At 37.0% G+C, this 18,277-nt stretch overlaps 1 protein-coding gene and 1 pseudogene across 9 annotated transcripts in view; one reads left to right on the top strand and one right to left on the bottom strand.

The window, feature by feature from the left end:
- The window catches only part of Nrg3 (neuregulin 3), a 1,038,176-nt gene that overhangs the window by 986,942 nt on the left and 32,957 nt on the right, over window positions 1-18,277 (bottom strand). The gene's annotated exons all lie outside the window — the stretch shown is intronic.
- On the top strand, window positions 9,622-10,696 carry LOC114702578 (annotated as a pseudogene).

Genomic DNA, 18,277 nt, shown 5'->3' with positions numbered 1-18,277 from the left:
AAAATACCTTGGGGTAACACTAACCAAGCAAGTGAAGGACCTACATGACAAGAACTTTAAGTCCCTGAAAAAAGAAATTGAAGAAGATGTCAGAAAATGGAAAGATCTCCCATGCTCATGGATAGGCAGGGTTAACATAGTAAAAATGGCAATCTTACCAAAAGCAATCTACAGATTCAATGCAATCCCCATCAAAATACCAACACAATTCTTCACAGACCTGGAAAGAATAATACTCAACTTCATATGGAAAAACAAAAAACCCAGGATAGCCAAAAGAATCCTGTACAATAAAACAACCTCTGGAGGCATAAATGGATAAATAAATTGTGGCACATATACACAATGGAATACTACTCAGCAGAGAAAAACAATGACATCATGAGGTTTGTAGGCAAATGGATGGATCTAGAAAAAATCATTCTGAGTGAGGTAACCCAGACTCAGAAAGACAAGTATGGTATGTACTCACTCATAGGAAGATGCTAGATGTGGAACAAGGATGACTGAACTACTACTCACATCACCAGTGAAGCTACCTGGAAAAAGGGACCCCAAGAAAGACACGGAGAAATGGCTGAGATCTACATGAACAGCCTGGACATGAGTGGGAGCAATGAATGGCGAGGGTTGGGGGAAAGAGGGCAGGAGATCCTAGCTGGATCAAGAAAAAAGAGGGAGAACAAGGAATAGGAGACCGTGGTAAATGAAGACCACATGAGAAAAGGAAGAAACAAAGAGCTAAAGAGGCCCACAGAAATCCACAAAGATACCCCCACAAAAGACTGCTGGCAATGGTGGAGAGACAGCCAGGACTGACCTACTCTGGTGATGGGATGGCCAAACACCCTAATCGTTGTGCCATAAACCCCATCCAAGGACTGAGGAATCTGGATGCAGATATCCACGGCTAGGCCCCTGGTGGAGCGCTGGAAGTCTAATTAGTGAGAAAGAGGAGGGTTTATATGAGCGAGAATTGTTGAAACCAAGGTTGGATAAAGCACAGGGACAAATAACCAAATGAATGGAAACATGAACTATGAACCAAAGGCTGAGGGCTCCCCAACTGGATCAGGCCCTCTGAATAGGTGAGACAGTCAATTGGCTTGATCTGTTTGGGAGGCATCTAGGCAGTGGTACCAGGTCCTGGGCTTGTTGCATGAGTTAGCTGTTTGAAACCTGGGACTTATGCAGGGATGCTTGGCTCAATCTGGGAGGAGGGGACTGGACCTGCCTGGACTGAGTCTATCAGGTCGATCCCAGTCCTCGGGGGAGACCTTGATCTCGAGGCGGTGGGAATGGAGGGTGGGCTGGGGGGAGGGGAGGGGGACAGGAAGGGAGAGAACAAGGAAATCTGTGGCTATTATGTAGAACTGAATAGTATTGTAAAATAAATTTTAAAAAAAGATTTACAAATGAGGAAGAAGTTTACATACTTAAGTGATATGGTTCAAAGCCTCACAAAACCATAACAAAAAGTTTTTATAACTTATCTACATGCTATCTAAACCAAGCCCACAGAAGGGAACATTTCTGGTGCTCCTATATTTCAAAGCGCTTCCTGGTACAGGGCACTAAAATTATAGTTAGCTGGACATAGTAGCACAGGCCTTTAATCTCAGCACTCAGGAAGCAGAAGCAGAAGCAGACAGATTTATGTGAGTTTGAGGTAAGCCTGCTCTGCATAGCAAGTTCCAGGTCAGCCATGGCCACATTGAGAGATTCTGACTCAAAAAAAAAATCAAAAGATGTAGCTCAACTCCAGAAGGGATCTTGCAAAGCACTGAGTACAATTCAGAAGGAAAGAAAGAGGAAAGCCCTAGCCTGGTTGGCATATACAGTTTGGGATTTCAGATCACTATCTTTCTAAATGATTTTATAATGTTATCATTAAAAATAACACTAAAATATATGATGATGAATTGATTCAAATATGATCCAAAAGTTGTATCTGGCATCTTGAAACAAATATTTCTTTTTAAAACATGAATTAGAAAACATGCTGCTGGTGTAACTGCTAAAGAGTGCTAGCTTATACTATCCATACAACTAAGAAACATGCCCTCTCTCTGTTATTCGCATTCCCAGATCTCCTGTCTCCCACTCACATACTAAATGATGATATGACCCCAAGTTACCTCCTACTACTTTTCTCCATAAATCCCACTGGGGTCTGACAGGCTTGACTGCAAATTTATCATGTATTCTCCATGCACTCAGCATCCATTCAACAGTAATTAGCACTTCTACTCAGGGTTTGAGACATACAATGAAACTGCTGGCACACAGCCCCTTTGACAGCACACACACCCTATAAATATTCTCCTTGTGACTCCTGGGTGCCAGGACTCTGCTTACACTGCAGCTGAAGAAAATAACAAGGTGGGTTTGCAAATATACAAACCTAATATAGTGCCATAAATATAATATCAGTCTCAACAAAATGTAACATGGCAGAGAAGGATAGAATATAGAGACAAAGGAGAGTTAGAGAAAGGCTTGAAGAAGGAAACATTATGTGGGCATCCAGTATCTAGGAGAGGCTGAATGCTTTTAGAAATCTGTCAGCCAGGGTAGAGACACTGTCTCTGGGGAGTGTGGACAAACAAGCAGAGAACACAGAGAACAGCTGAGAGTCAACAAGGAGGATGGGCTCAGTACATAAAGACAGTCCACCCTGCCATATAAGAAATTCTGTTTGGTTGAAGAAGTGAAGTAAAGTAGTCATATACATAGGTGGGTGATATGTTCAGAAATATGATTTCTAATGATGATCTCTAAAAGTCAAACTTCTACTGTAATTAAGGGATAAAATAGGAATGTGCTGTATGACACATGAGAAACTTGATAAGAGGTGAACATGTGAGAAATACCAAAATGTCAGGATATCTCATAGCAAAATGTAAATTACACAAACTACGAGAGGCAGGAAAAAAGGTAAATAGCCTTGCAAGCATGATGCACTCAATAGGCTCTTTCATCACTAGAGAAATTATTGCAAAATGTGTTGTGCTATAGAGTGAAGTAGCCCCATTCACTAAGCTTCAGATTTTTCTGCTTCCTCTCCTTCCATGCTATCCAAGAGAACATTTTCAAGCAAGACTCTGACACGTGTAATTCTTTAAGAAATAAAACTGAGGTTTTCAAACAGGATTTTAATAATTATCGTTCTAAAAATAAAGAGTAAATCTTTATAGGTAAATCTAAATTCTTTTTCTTAATTTTTTATTAAGAATATTTTTATTCATTCTATATACCAACCACAGATCCCTCCTTCATCCCTCCTCCAGCTCCTCCCAAACCTTCCCCTTCCCTAACCCATCCCCCAGTCCCTTCTCTGAAAAGGTATGGCTTCCCATGGGGAGTCAGAAAAGCCCAAAACATTCAGCTGATCACCTCCCCACTGCATCAAGGCTGTGCAAGGTGTCCCACCATAGGCACTGGACTCCAAAAAGCCAGTTAATGCACCAGGGATAGATTCTATTCCCACTGTCAGGAGCCCTTCAAATAGACCAAGCTACACAACTGTCCCACCCATGCAGAGGACCCAGTCCAGATAATAGGAATTAACAATCACTGGTCATTTATATCCCTTAATATCAATGGACTCAATACACCTATAAAAAGACACAGGCTAACAGAATGGAAACAGAAACAGGATCCATCCTTCTGCTGCATACAAGAAACACATTTCAACTTCAAAGACAGACACTATCTCAGATTAAAAGGCTGGGAAAAGACTTTCCAATCAAATGGATGTAAATTCTTAACTCAAGAATGAAGAAAAGGATGGAATGGCTTTCAGCTTATGTAAGAAACCAGTATTAATTGATACCTAATCTGACCTCTTCAAAGACAAAAGATACAGAAGTAACATTGACTTTACCCTATAAGTATAAATATAAATCTTGAAACATTAAATCACAAAGAATCATGTAATGAAATAAAATGCAAAAGAAAATTTTGTTAAAAATGTAATTGCAAATCACAAGGGATTCTAAAGTATCTCATAGTTAATTATAAAAAGCATGCACATATATTGTATATATTGTCTTATATATAATCTAATAAAGGAATGAAAGCCTTTTAAAATATTTCAACATTTATTTAACTTAACATATATAGTAAACTAACAACTATAGGCATTTTCTTTAATAGTATCCTGGACAATTTAGTACTTACAGTATTCCATTTACACAGAAAAGTAGAGTAAAGAAAAAAAGAAACACAAAGAATGCAGTACAAAAGGGCTAATTATATAAACTAATTGTATGAAGGAAAGGTGCAAAATTTCCACAAAGATGAACAACTTTAATTAGAAGAAGATATTGCTATATTTCAAGACAACTCCAGCTTACAGTCAAAATTTCATGGAAGTCAAGGCAGTAGGACCTTGACACAGCTAGTCTCTACATCCATAGTCATGAGCAGACAGAAATGAATGCATTCATACTTGTTTAGTTGCTTTCTTGTCCATGTTTATAGGTTATTTCCCATTCTTACAACATTCAGACCCCTTTGTCTACATAATGACATACACAATGGACTTTTTTCCACACCAATTAACTTAATTAAGACACCCTTCACACATAACCATTGCCATTTGTTTAACTATGCAAGGATGTGCTGCATTTGTTTAATTATGCAAAGATGTGTTACATTTGTTTAGCTATGCAAAGATGTGTTGCATTTGTTTATGTTGTAGCGTATTTGTTTAACTATGTCAAGATAAATTGCACTTGTTTATGTAAAGTTGTGTTGCATTTGTTTAATTATGTAAAGATGTGTTGCTGTTTTACCTTGCCTGCCTAAGGCACCTAATTGGTCTAATAAAAAGCTGAATGGCCAATAGCAAGGAAGGGAGATAAAGGCATGACTTACAGGTAGTGTAATAATGAGAAGGAGAAATTTAGCCTTGAGGAGAAAGAAAAGGAGATGATAAGGAGATGTCAGGGGCCAGACAGACAGACACAGAGGAAGCAATAAAGTAGGACATACAGAACAAATGAAAGGTAAAAAGCCTGAGGCAAAATGTAAATGAATAGAAACAGGTTAAATTAAGTTAAAAGACCCAGCAGAGCAAGCCTAAGCTAAGACCAAGTATACCTAATTAATAATAAGTGTCCATGTCTTTATTTGGGAGTTTCTTAGTGGGCCAAAGAAAATTTCAAATACACCAATCAATGTAAATAGTCACACATTAAGGCTCTCTCCCCAAATGATTCTAGGTTTTATTAAATCAATAATTATAGCTAACCATAAAGTTACTAATCATGAGTAAATAGAATATACAACAGATTAGATGCATGTAAACAATCAAAATTATACATTAAATACTACATCTCCATAAAAAGTACTTGGGGGAGACATTAATTCTTAAATATAAAAATATGCAGTAACAAAAATAATGCAAGTCATAAATCATATGAGAATTAATAAGACTTCTAATGACAGGGAAAATACAAATACCAGGAGAACCAAAGCCAAACAAAGCCATGTGGTATTTATGGCAGGGATGGAGTCACTACTATCAATATGCACTGGAAACTATCTCCAATTAGATAATAAGGTAGAGTAATTCGAAAACAACACAGGTCAATATGAGCTCACAAAGCACAATTAAGAAAATATAAATAAACAACAAAAAAGTTAAACATAAGAAAAATAAAGCTCATTAGTAACTAAATTAGTGGAAATTAGACTGATGATCTAATGGAATTCCATTTCCCTCTCATCGGAGGAGCAAGGCATTCACTTACTGACTGCTTGTTTGTTGTAGTAAGTATTGGCACTAACTTAGCAGAGTCTAGGAATTGGCGTACTCAAACATTCCTACCTGACATAGGTAATAACATCTCAGGACAATTTGGATATATATTGAGAGATAAGTGATTTAGATATAATTAGACCAAAAGACTTTATGGAAGAAATTATTCTAAAAGTTATTGTCATTGTATAAAACATTTAGCCACTGACCATCATACATTATAAGACATTGGGAAAACATATGCAGAAATGAATGCAAGAATATGAAAAGAACAAATTTCTCTTCATCCAAAAATTAAATAATTATTATTGGAATATGTATATGATAATGAAAAGGTGTTAATAAATTATGAATTGAATAAAGCACATTATGGATGAAAAATCCTATGTCTTATAAAATATCATATATACTGATATTTAATATTATGCATACAATGTATTAAAATTTTGGAGTATATATAAAATAATATGGTTGTTAGCACTCTTGGGTTGGAATAAATACAGAACCTTTGAATTTCATCTTATTCCAAATTAGAGAAGTAAGTGCTATTTGGGGAGAAAAGTAACAAAAGTCTAAGGCAAAATAATGTCATAGACTACTTACTTTTTAAAGATAAGCAGTCCTATTTGTTAAGCTTGGATATGCTCTGATCCAAAGTCTGGTGGAATAAGACTAGAAGGTAAGAGTGAGCTGAGATTATGGTGCCAGGGCCAGGAATGAATGCAAAAGGTACCACAGAAAGAGAATCAACTTCAATGAGTTTTGCCTTTGATCTGCTCAATTGAGGGGTATTGGGGATGAGGGGTGGCAACTTTAAGAGTCTACCTGGTCTACTTTAGTAGACTATAGTAGTAGTAGATTACTGTAGGAGAGCAATCAAGAGACTATCTCTCATGAAACCCTCCTTTTCCCAGGGTACTCCCTGTCTAACTCTGTAAAACTGAAGCCAAATGTCCCTTCCTTAAAGATGCATATACATTAGGCCATACAACATTAGCTTCCTCTGTATTTTAACATAATCCAACTGTCATCCAGTGCTTGCTGTGCATTCTGCCTGGAGGCCTGCCTTAAAATACAAGTTTATTGTTATTATGATGGGACACCTCACAAAGCCTTGAGGCAGGAGGAGGGGCTTGGACCTGCCTCTAATAAATGTACCAGGCTCTGCTGACTCCCTATGGGAGGCCTTACCTTCTTGTACTTCTTGTAGGAGGGAATGGGGGGGTGCACTGAGGGAGGGGGAGGCTGGAGAGGAGGGAAAAGGGAAGAGGAGGATTTTTGATTGGTATGTAAAATGAATGAAAATATTTTCTTAATAAAAAAAATTGGCCGTCAAACAGAATCCCTTGGTGGCACTTCTAGATCATCTTGTGGTCCTTTAAGAGGAACTAGATCCTCAGTCTTTTGGTGGTCTTGGTTTTGATATCTTAAATCTCTTTAACATCATATCTCACCTAATGTCAATTTGGAGGCATGTGGTGTGTCAATAATTTGCAAAGTCTGTGTAAGCAATGAGCCAGGTACATCTTAAGATACACTATTTGGGAAGATTACAGAGCCTTTGGGAGATGGAGCTTTATCAAAGGAAGTCCCTTACTGGAAGAGGGCTCTGAGGTTTTATAGCCTGACTCTACCTGCTGTTTGCTCTCTTCTTCGGTGTGCAGGTGCACTGGGATTAGCCAGCTTCTTTCTCCTACTACTATGCCTGTTGCCATGTCTGCCCCACCATGATGGACTCTATCCCCCCAAACTGTAAGCCAAAATAAATCCTTTTTCCCTTAAAATAAAAATGGTGTGTTTCATCTATAATATGCACATACACACAAATTCACATAATATGTTTTTATTCAAAACCAGATATTAATCATTTGAAGCAATATCAAATTTGATGATGATAGTAATGAAAACATCCAAACAACACTACTCTGAGTTCCTAATATATGGTATACACATAATTTGATGCGCACATAAAATGTGTAACAATCAACCAGCTAGCATTTCCAAATAAATAACTTTGTAAGTATAGATTAGTATATAGTAATTGTACACATATGTAAAGACACTGTGGTGTTTAAGTACCCATTTTCACTGTGTTCTAAATGAATAAGGGTTATATTTCCATCTCCTTATCATTATTTTATGTTTGAAAGCCTTGTTCCTCTATAGTTTTCCATTAAATATTGAATATGTTGTGGTGAATCATAGTTCCTCCACTAAGCTACACAAAACATGATTGAATTCCTTCTGCTTGGGTCCTCATTATCAGTCTCTTTCCTTTTCCTCCCACAGCATCCAAGTTTTAGTGATCACTATCCTATATTCAGATAGACTTTATAACATCCACATATAGCATAGGATAATATATACTTCATTTTTCTGTCTGTAATTTAACATAGTATCTTCTAGTTCCATCCATTTCTATGCAAATTATTGGATGCCATTCTTTTCTACATATGAATAATATTCTATTCAGTCTATACTACATTCTCTTCACTCATTCAGCCATGAATGGACCTGGATGCAGTATTCCAGCTCTGTGAATAGTGAATTGTGAAAAATGTGACAACAAACGTTGAAACAGAGGTATCGTTTTTTATTATCCAGATTCCATTTCCTCTAACTAAAGACTCAGATACAGGCTTGCTGGATCATGTAGTAGTTCTATTTTTAGTTTTTAAAGGAACTTCTGTAATGGTCTCATAATGGCCACACTAATCCATATTCTCAACAATTATGTGCAAAGGTTCCCTGTTCTCTGCATCCCTGTCTACATCAGTTATTATTTGTCCTTTTGGTAACAGATATTCTAACTGAGATGTAGTCATATCTCTTTGTGGTTTTAATTTGTATTTTGACACTACAGAAGACTAATAAAACTGAACATTTCATTTTCATAAATGTATTGGCCTTCTGAGTATCCTCTTTTGAGGAATGTCCATTTGTGGTTGGATTATTTGGCTTTTATTGCTGTTATTTAGTTGTTTATATATTCTAAATATGAATTATTTGTCAAGTAAATGATTTGAGAAAAAAGTCTACCATCTTGTAAACCATCCTTTCATTTTTTTTTTTTACTGTTTCTTCTAACATGTACAATCACTTGCTTTGTTTTGGTTATTTATGGTTTTGGCATCTTATAAAACAAAATCAAACAAACAAAAGCATTGTCTATACTGATGACTTGTACTGTTTACCATATGATTTCATTTAATAATTTCCTAATTTCTGTTCTTACATGATGTCTTTTATTCACTTTGAGTAACTTTTGTAGGGGGTAAGTATGATTTTTATACATCAATAACAAATACAGAGAAAAAAATCATGGAAGGGATCTCATTCACAACCACTAAAAATAATCTAGGAATAAATTTACCAAGGAAGTAAGAGACCTCTACCATGAAAATCACAAAGCACTAATAACAGAAATTCATGAGGACTCAAAGAAATAGAAAGGCCTCCCATGATCATAGACTAGAAACATTAACACTGTTAAAATGTCTGTGTTGCCTGAAAGATTTATAAACATGATGAAATTCCAAAAGAAATATTCTTTTTCTTTCTTTCTTTTTCTTTCTTTCTTTCTTTCTTTCTTTCTTTCTTTCTTTCTTTCTTTCTTTCTTTCTTTCTCTCTCTCTCTCTCTCTCTCTCTCTCTCTCTCTCTCTCCTTCCTTCCTTCCTTCCTTCCTTCCTTCTTTCTTTCTTCCTTCCTTCCTTTCCAAATACCAAAGATGGCCTCCCCTCTGCCTTGACCACCCTGCCTTGGGACAAAACCTAGACAGTGCAGGAAGCCAGATGTGGGGACACATTGCTGCCAGGAGCCAAGGTGGGGCCATGACACCAATGTCAGGACTAGGATGTACTGACATGAAGGTGTTAGCTGTGATTTATATTTAAACGAAAATTTTTGAGGTCACAGAAGTAAGTGTTTAATTTGCTATGATTATGGATCTTTTTGTATCTTATGAAACTGAAGCAACAACAAAGTATACAACTGTCCGCCCAACACAAGGGTAGATTTTGATTTCAACTTTGGTGGGGAAGCTTTCTCTGTAGAGCAGCCACAGTCTTTTACCTGTTCCTATTGTGGCTACATCTCCTCAAGAACATGTTACTTCTGAACATACAGAAACATCAACAGAAGTAATTTGTTCAATATGTGCTATATTACCTGAAGACAATCCTAATCATGTCAAAGATGGCTTTGCAGTTCACCTGACCATTGAACACTGAGATCATAGAGATTTAGATGAATCTAGTGGTGTTTGAGATGTTCTTAAAATGTTTCACCCTGATTGGGAATTAGAAGGACCTCATGCTCATAGGTGAAGCATGTACTTTATGAGCAGTTCTATTGGTGGATCTCTTCTTTTCAGAGTTCATACTCTAAGCAATAGAGAAGCCATGGGTACTATAGCTGTTATCTCAGTTATGAGGAGTGAGATGTTCTTCAGTGGGAAAGCTTAACTGCTTGGACTCTTCCACTTCTCAGTTGCAACAACTGCAGATGCAGATGCAACTCTAGCAGCACCATGCACAGGCAGCACAGCAACAACTAGAGATAGCTCACAACACAAGGGCACACTAACACCACGACAGTCACACAATCCACAGCCACAGCCAGCACATAAACAGCCAGTGTGATCCCCAGATCTCTCAGTTCCTTTTAACAAGGTTAAATGATCCCCAGAGGTCTGAAGCAAAGCACCAGTCCATGGAAAGTGAGACTGCAGATCACAGCCTGTTCATCTAGGAGCTCCTTATGTCCACGATAGCGAATTAAAAGAGCCCGTCCTCAGATGAGGATGAACAGAGGGAGATAGCACATTTGAGTAAAATGAGCTATATAGATATATACCTTTAGATAGTACTTTAGAAAACCTAAATTTAAAAAAGATTAATAAAGAAAGAGCCTCCATACCTCCTCTTTGATGACTTCCCCAGTCATAGACAATGTCCTCTAGGCTGTATTTGCCAATTAAAGGGAACAACAGCTATCCTGGGTTTGTTTGGTGATTGCAATTTCAAGTCTGTCACTCTTGTTACATTGTGTACATATATATGTATATATACACATATATATGATAATCATTTATACTTATCTAATTTTACTTCTAGCAGGTAAATGTAGGTAGGATGGAAAGGTGATCTCTGCTTCCTGCACCTTGACATGCAAAAGGCTCCCTAATATTCCATGTTCAAACTGAAGAGGAAAATTGAAATCTCAAATAAAGCTGCTTTGTGTATGTATGGATAAAAACTGCTTGGATGTTTTACCTAACTACTGCATAAGGTTCTTTGCAGCATCCATGAGTTTCAATGACCTTGTTATTTAAAAATTAAGTACAAGAAATAAAACTTTTTTATTTAAAGAATTTAAAGATTAAAATTAAAAAATAAAAATAAAAAACAAAGCCCAAAGTTTCTCCAACATTATTCAATGAATCCAGGGCAGAGTAGCTTTTGAATAGTGTCTGCCTGCCTACTCACCCGTATACATGTACCTCCTATGCACAAAGTCAGCTCTGCACTGGACCCTGAGGATCTTAGCCAGTGTGGTGTTCTGTGTGACTGTCCTGTCATTCTTTAACCTTCTTGCCCATGAAGAGCCCAGCCTGTCACAAACTTGGTAATAGAAGACATACCAGTAAAGGCAGAATCTGCTGCAGGGCACCTTTGTGCCGTTAAAACAAATCCTGCTTTTGTTTGCTGGAAGGTTTTACTTTTTGTGGTTGTCTAGTTTTTTTTATTGTTAAACATGCCATTTGGGTATAGGTTAATTTTCTTTATTGACTGTTCATCAAAGCTAACACGAAATATGTTGTCTTATTTTTTAAAATCTCACATTTTCACTAATAAAAAGGAAAATACCAAAGAGTTCTTCATAAAGCTAGAAGAAAACAATCCTATAGTTTATATGAAAACAAAAAGTGATCTAAATAGCCAAAGCAGTCTCAGGATAAAAGAACAAATCCAGAGCCATCATTATTCACATTAAAGGGTGACAGTAAGTATATCAGTATGATACTAGAATAAGAGATCCAACATATGGACCAATGGAACAAGACTAGAAATAAATCTACACTTTCATAGCAAATGCACTCTGAACAAAAATGCTATAAACATGCTAACAAGGAAGGACAATGTCTCCAATAAATGTTGCTGGGACAACAGCATATCCACACCCACAAGACTAACCTTGACCCCTGTATCTTACCCTATACCCAAATCCACATTTCTCCTTATCCCTGTGGCACATTATATTTCCTAGAAAGTGTTCTTCATTTGAAGGTTTTGGCTAAGTTCTTTCCAGACAACTCCTCAGCTGATCCCAAAAATGATTCAACAGATTCCTGTTTGATTAAAAAAAGAGCATTTTTTTGCAATTACTGCCCCCTCAAAGCAACAATTGGAATAGGATAGCTTTGTAATATAACTGAACCAGAGCAAAGTTTATATGATGTACTTATATGTATGTTTATATGCGTGTTTCAGTAATAACACAAAAACAGTTAGTGCAGTGAAATAAGTCAAAGGGCAGTGGTACTAAATAAGTACCACATGAGTAAGTACTAAATGCATCCCAAACTTCTTTGAAAGGTGAAATATAAGCATTAAATTCACTACTCATGATTCGTGACATGCCAGTGCATAAAAAGAAATCCAGAGTTATGGACACAGTCAATGAAACTAAATGCAGCAGGTAAAAACACCAAAGAAAATTAATAACACACTATTAGTAAGACCAAAGGATACAAATCTCCCGGCAGTTCATGCCTGGCTACAGTGCCTTCCTATGCATTTTAAATAATTTCCTAATGAAATCAAAGAGAGGGGGTACACACTCCTCTTACAAGGACTGTGATGATTAAGACGGGACACTTTTATGTAGCATCATTCCCTTCTAATGCATAGCCTGGGGAAAACCATTTACAAGTAGAAAAATCCAGAAAACAGGATTAATGGGGGTGGTGTCTTATACATCTTTTGCATGTAATCCAAAAAAGATTAGAGAGTGCTTGCCATGAGGATCCTGAAATGCTGTCACAGATTACATTAGTGTTTCATCTGCCTTTATGATAGAAGGAAAACCCAACTGAATAACATCAACACCAAAACTGAAGTGAGCAGAAGAGGGGGAAGGGCCACAGTCCTTCAAATCAAACACTGGAAAACTGTACACCTTGTCCTAACTATAAAGAACCATTCTAAATACAGCAAATGTAAAGTCAGATGGCAAAAGTCACAGATATTCCAGTGCAAAGCTCTCTTTCATCATCAACCTATAGTTTTCCTTTGAACTCAGCATCTATCACTTGGCAACTTTTCTCTAAAACACATTCAAAAAAGAAGGAAGTAAACATGTCCCTGTTTCCTGAAACATTAGTTATGGAAACGCCTTATCCTCCCCAAAGCTGATAAGAACTAGTTTATGCAATGACCAATGCTCTCAGATACAGCTTGAAGGGGACTGGGAAAAGACATTTCCTAATAATGTATTAGAAGCTATTTCTGTGAAATCCTAGACAAACTGCACATGGTAGATGGTAAGCCTGTGCACAGGGAGCAAGAACACTTACCACCTCAAGCAGGTGATCATTTCAGTTGTTCATGTCCTTTCCCCCTCTCAAATAGTTGTGCATGGTTGTCGTCATAACTAAAGGGCCTTACCCAAAATCTACTCTCAAAATAATTCATACAAATGGTTCTCTCATTCTGAAGTGCACAGACGTATTTTCTTTCCTCCTGTCATCCATCATTCCCCTAACTATCCATCTAACCATTCAGCTTATTCATAAGACACAGGAAAACAGCCCTTGCAGCAGCTGCTTTGTTCTGAAGACACAGGAGTGGCTATAGAGAAAAGCCAGATAAAACATGCTCACTGGTAGCAATAAACAAAGGAGGTTTATTATGCACCCTGAGATGTGTAAACTGTTTATGGAGATCAAGGGAAGGAGATATGAATTTCAAATGAGGGTCTTGAAGTAGGAAACTCTTAATGTAAAGTGGATCTGAATTGGTTCTTGAATAAGTTAAATGATTTAAGTGTACTTAATAATTTAATTTTGATCTAACCTGGCAAAAATTAGACAACATATTATTAAGCTTCTCCATTAACCCGGATATGTTTACAATCTGTGGCTCGTTATTTATATTTTTAGCCACTATATTATCTAATTAGGCAAGCAGTATAAACTAAAAATATAAGATTTAGGATGGGCCAGAATTGTACCAAAGTTTTAGATTCCTCCAGGAAATATCAGCATGGGCCAGCATCCACATTCTTAATAGTACTACATTTCAAATTCTATCATTCATTAAATGAAGATATTCATAGTCTCCACTTTGAGACTTTTTATGAAAACTGAATTTGAAAATGTATCAGAACATTAAGTACCATAAGGAGACATCACTCAGCAGAAAGACAACACATTTCACCAGTTAGTCAAGCAAGTCAGGAGATGCCCAAAAATGAGGTGTCTAAATACAAACAGAAACCAAGGTCTGTGGTTGGCATGATCTGTTCCTGGACCAAAGTATTTGCTTATAGTCATTTTTTTTTCTGTACCTGACACCTAAATGGCACACTCACTTTTGTGGAAGTACCTTGAATTTACTAATTTTCTCCAATGGCCTATGTTGCTCTTATAGGGTGACTGTTAATTCTTTGTGGTGTTACTTAGAGCCCAACTATGCCAATACTTATATTCCATCCAGCCTAGAATTTAAAGTTGGATGAAGCTCTACCTCTAATGTGTCAAAACTCATATCCAGTTGTTTATATGACACATAGACCTTTAAAAAGTCACTTCCTTTATACTTCTTATTATTAGGATTTTTGCTTTTGACCAAATTTCAATCTATATGGTCAATCTATATGGCCACAGAGCTGAAACAATGGAAATGTTGGAAATGTTAGATGTCCACTTAGTATTTACAGAGGGGAAAAGAAATAACCATTTCTCTAAGGCACAAACTAGAATAAATTAGACTTCTACTGTCCATGGCTGTTAGGACTGGAAGCAAGAGGGCACTTGACATGTGGTGAATCTGAATTCAGATAAACTCCAAATCTAAACTAAAGCTAGAATGAGTACTGAAAACTCAGAAAATATAAAGTATTCTAATCACACTTTTCCACTGATTACATGTTGAAGTGATATTTTAATACAAATTTATACATATTTAATATATGTAATATGATAGATAAACTGCTGAAATAAACTTGTTCATGTAATTTACATATGGCTACTGGTCTACCAATGGGTGGAATTGCTCACCTTGCTGGACAGACAAGAGCTCCCTGTCCTGGACAAGAGAAATATGCATTTCCTAGAATCATTAAGCTCCTCTGATTTGTGACTCACCAAAGTTCAGAGACATTGTGAAGATTATCATGAGACTTTCCTGTGTCATCAGAGAGAGTGAAGCTGGGTCAGTGGGCAGACTCCCAAGAGCTCCCAGGAATCACTGGATAACTCCAGGTTCCCTAAGAGTTGATCCCAGCAAGAGGTTGTCTTGTCATTTTCTCCTGACCATTGATGGTGATCAATGAACACTCTTATGTTCAATAATGCCAAGTAGAGCATATTGCAGAGGCGTTAGAAAAGAAAGAACAACCCCACAGCTGGACACAGAATATAATGGAATATTATTTGATGTTTTGGTTGTATTGTGAAAATATATAGCAAAGATGTATGTAGAGGTGGGTTGACTACCATAAAGAACATTTAAAATATGTTCTAATTGCTCCACACTTACAGTAAGCATCTGCACATCCAAGAAGAAAGTCAGCATTTTTGCCAACTTGTAGAGCCTGGTCTCTCCAAGGCAGGAGCAGCCATAAGTAGAGATGTTTAATATTTAACACTAAATATCAAGCACATTTAGCAGACAATAGGCCCTTGGAAGGGGAGGATAGAAAAGCAAATAGTCCCAGGTCTGATTGATATTTAATACATGAAAAGACCTTTTTATGAAGGAATTGGACAACATATATCCCAGTGTTGCCACAAAAAGCCATAAATTTTATTAGCTAATTTTCAAAGGGAATAGTCCATTAATGAGGGTGAGACCATTTTAATAAAATATAAATTACCCCAATGTAAGACAATTGCCCACAAGACCTTCAATAAAAACAAAACTGGGGCCTTCACAGGATATAAAAATAATGAATCATAATAATAATCAGCTGTGGGTATTTGTGCTCATAGTTTACTTTTATACTTAGTTTGAATCATAAGATAACCTACAAATTGCTTAAGGGAGACATCATTTCCCTCATTCTGTGCATGAGGGGGTAAAGCCAGAATTTATACCTAGTAAATAACCAAAGGAAGAGTCCAATTCAAGTCTCTAGAGAGCAATCTGCATGCTTTAGAACAATCTCTGCATTCACTCTTAGGGTTCCCTATTTGCAGTAATTTTATTATTAAAGTTTCTAACAGAACACCCGAGCATGTTATGTGGGAATGGAAATGTGAAATGAGAATATAAAGTTGTATGAAAATGAGTGTAAAAACAATTTAAAATATAATTTTAAATATCTAAAGATGTTTTCATTAGAAGAGTAATATATGTCAATTATGAAAATATAAACAGGAATAAATTCCTTATATTTCATGAATCAGAGAGAATCTAACAATTTGTTAATAGCTACTGAAATGCACACACAATATATTTTATATATGTAGCAGCTAGTGTGTCACATTAGAAGCAACCCTAGATAGTCTACCTACCACTGGCCACAGAAGTTGCAGATGTATGCTATTCACTTAAGGGAACCATCATATCTCACAGACTTTGAACTTCCTTTCCTAAAAGTGACAATATGGCTTAAACATCTTTTAAAGGATATATCCATTGAAATTGGAGGAACTGTGGTATCTGTCTTAGAAAAGCAGAGACTGAGGGTCACAGCGGCCTTGGTGCCTTTGCTGACCATCTCCACTTAAGATGCTGGGAAGAAGTTACTACGTGAGACTAGGAAAGAAAGAGTAAGAAAAGCCTCACCTCTGCCTTAAGATCATAAACACTAGGACTATAATAGCATTTGGCTCTGCATGAAAACACCAGTCAATGGCACTCCTCAGCTCATTATTCCAAAGATGGGGAGGGGGGAAGAATTGCAGCTTCCACTGCTTTTTATTTGAAGCTCCATCACAGCCTCTGCTAAATTAACCTTTCTTAAGGAAGCCCTTGGTTACTCCATCAATGTACCTTGAATAAATCCAACCATAAAACTGATTAAAGATGGTGCCGTCTTCTGCATTGCTTCCCACATATTATCTGACCTTCCTCCCTGCAGCCCTTCTGGTAGAAAGTGCAATCATTTCCACTTTAAAGATTTGGAAATTAAGCCTCGGAGACATTAATTAGCTTGCATAAGTTTACACACCAGATTTATCTGACTCCGTTGCCAGGCTCTTAGTACCACATTCAATTGCCTTTAGAATATTGACCAGGGGAGGACAGACACAATACATCAAGTTAAATGAACACAGCTACCCAAAAGGGGCCCCTGAAGGTCTGGTACCGTCCAACCTTCTATCTTATCATGCAAAGTCCCCATAGCTTCGGGTACATGGTTCTTAAAGATGCAGGGGATCTTCGGTTCTCTCTCCACAGAATGCCCTTATCCTGCCATCTGGTTTACTTGTAAATGGCCTTCCCCATTTGTAGTCTTACAAAAGGGCTCCACCTCATCATGACAGCATTGAGGCCTTTTGTCAAAAAGCATATCCCTGGTCATCAACTGCTGAATATTCTCTTTACTTAACTCCATCATAGCATGAACGAATGAAGCAGGTTTTACAGCAATCAGTACAAATTTCTGGAAAGCATGACCTCAAAATATTAACAATCAATCTGTTTCTTAATAAATATAATTTTGGACTTTTTTTATTTCTGCTTGCCTTCACTTTATAATCTTTGGTAATTAACATTTACTCTTACTATAGTACAGAGTACATTCTTAAGCACAATGGCAATCCTAAAATAGGTAGTTATGATTCTTTTTAAAAAGAAAAAGATTTTTACCTAGGCAGATGTTGTTTCTGTGTTTTTGTTTAGGTTCTTTCTGTATTCAGTGTCCAAAGTAATTCAGATTAACTGTGCTGCATCACCCTTTATAGAATTGGAGGATTTGTTTTGTTTCAGTTTTTTGTTTTGTTTTTGGTTTTTTTTTTTTTTTTGCTGAACAGGAAAGTTGGGAGGTGGAAAGCATGGTTTCAGGCAGAAGTGCCCTTAGAAGAAACTGTCTTCCTAATAGTCTCATTGAAGAAGCAAGTTATGTGTCACAATAGAAAGGCCTGTGCAGACTATCACTTCAATCAAAAAACAGTAAAGGTGGGTGGGCTAGCACTTCCTCAGGTCCTGCCACAAGAGGCTACAGAGGGTGTCATTTTCTGTGTAGCAGAAAGCATCTCTTGGCCAAGAGCTGGTCAAAAATGAATGCTCTCTTGGGACTGGTGGTGCCTAAAGAGAGGGAGTCAGGGACAGGGGTGATTG

This window comes from Peromyscus leucopus, chromosome 9 (genome assembly GCF_004664715.2).
Source record: "Peromyscus leucopus breed LL Stock chromosome 9, UCI_PerLeu_2.1, whole genome shotgun sequence".
Classification (NCBI taxonomy): domain Eukaryota; kingdom Metazoa; phylum Chordata; class Mammalia; order Rodentia; family Cricetidae; genus Peromyscus; species Peromyscus leucopus.
This window is presented reverse-complemented; position numbering and strand designations above follow the sequence as displayed.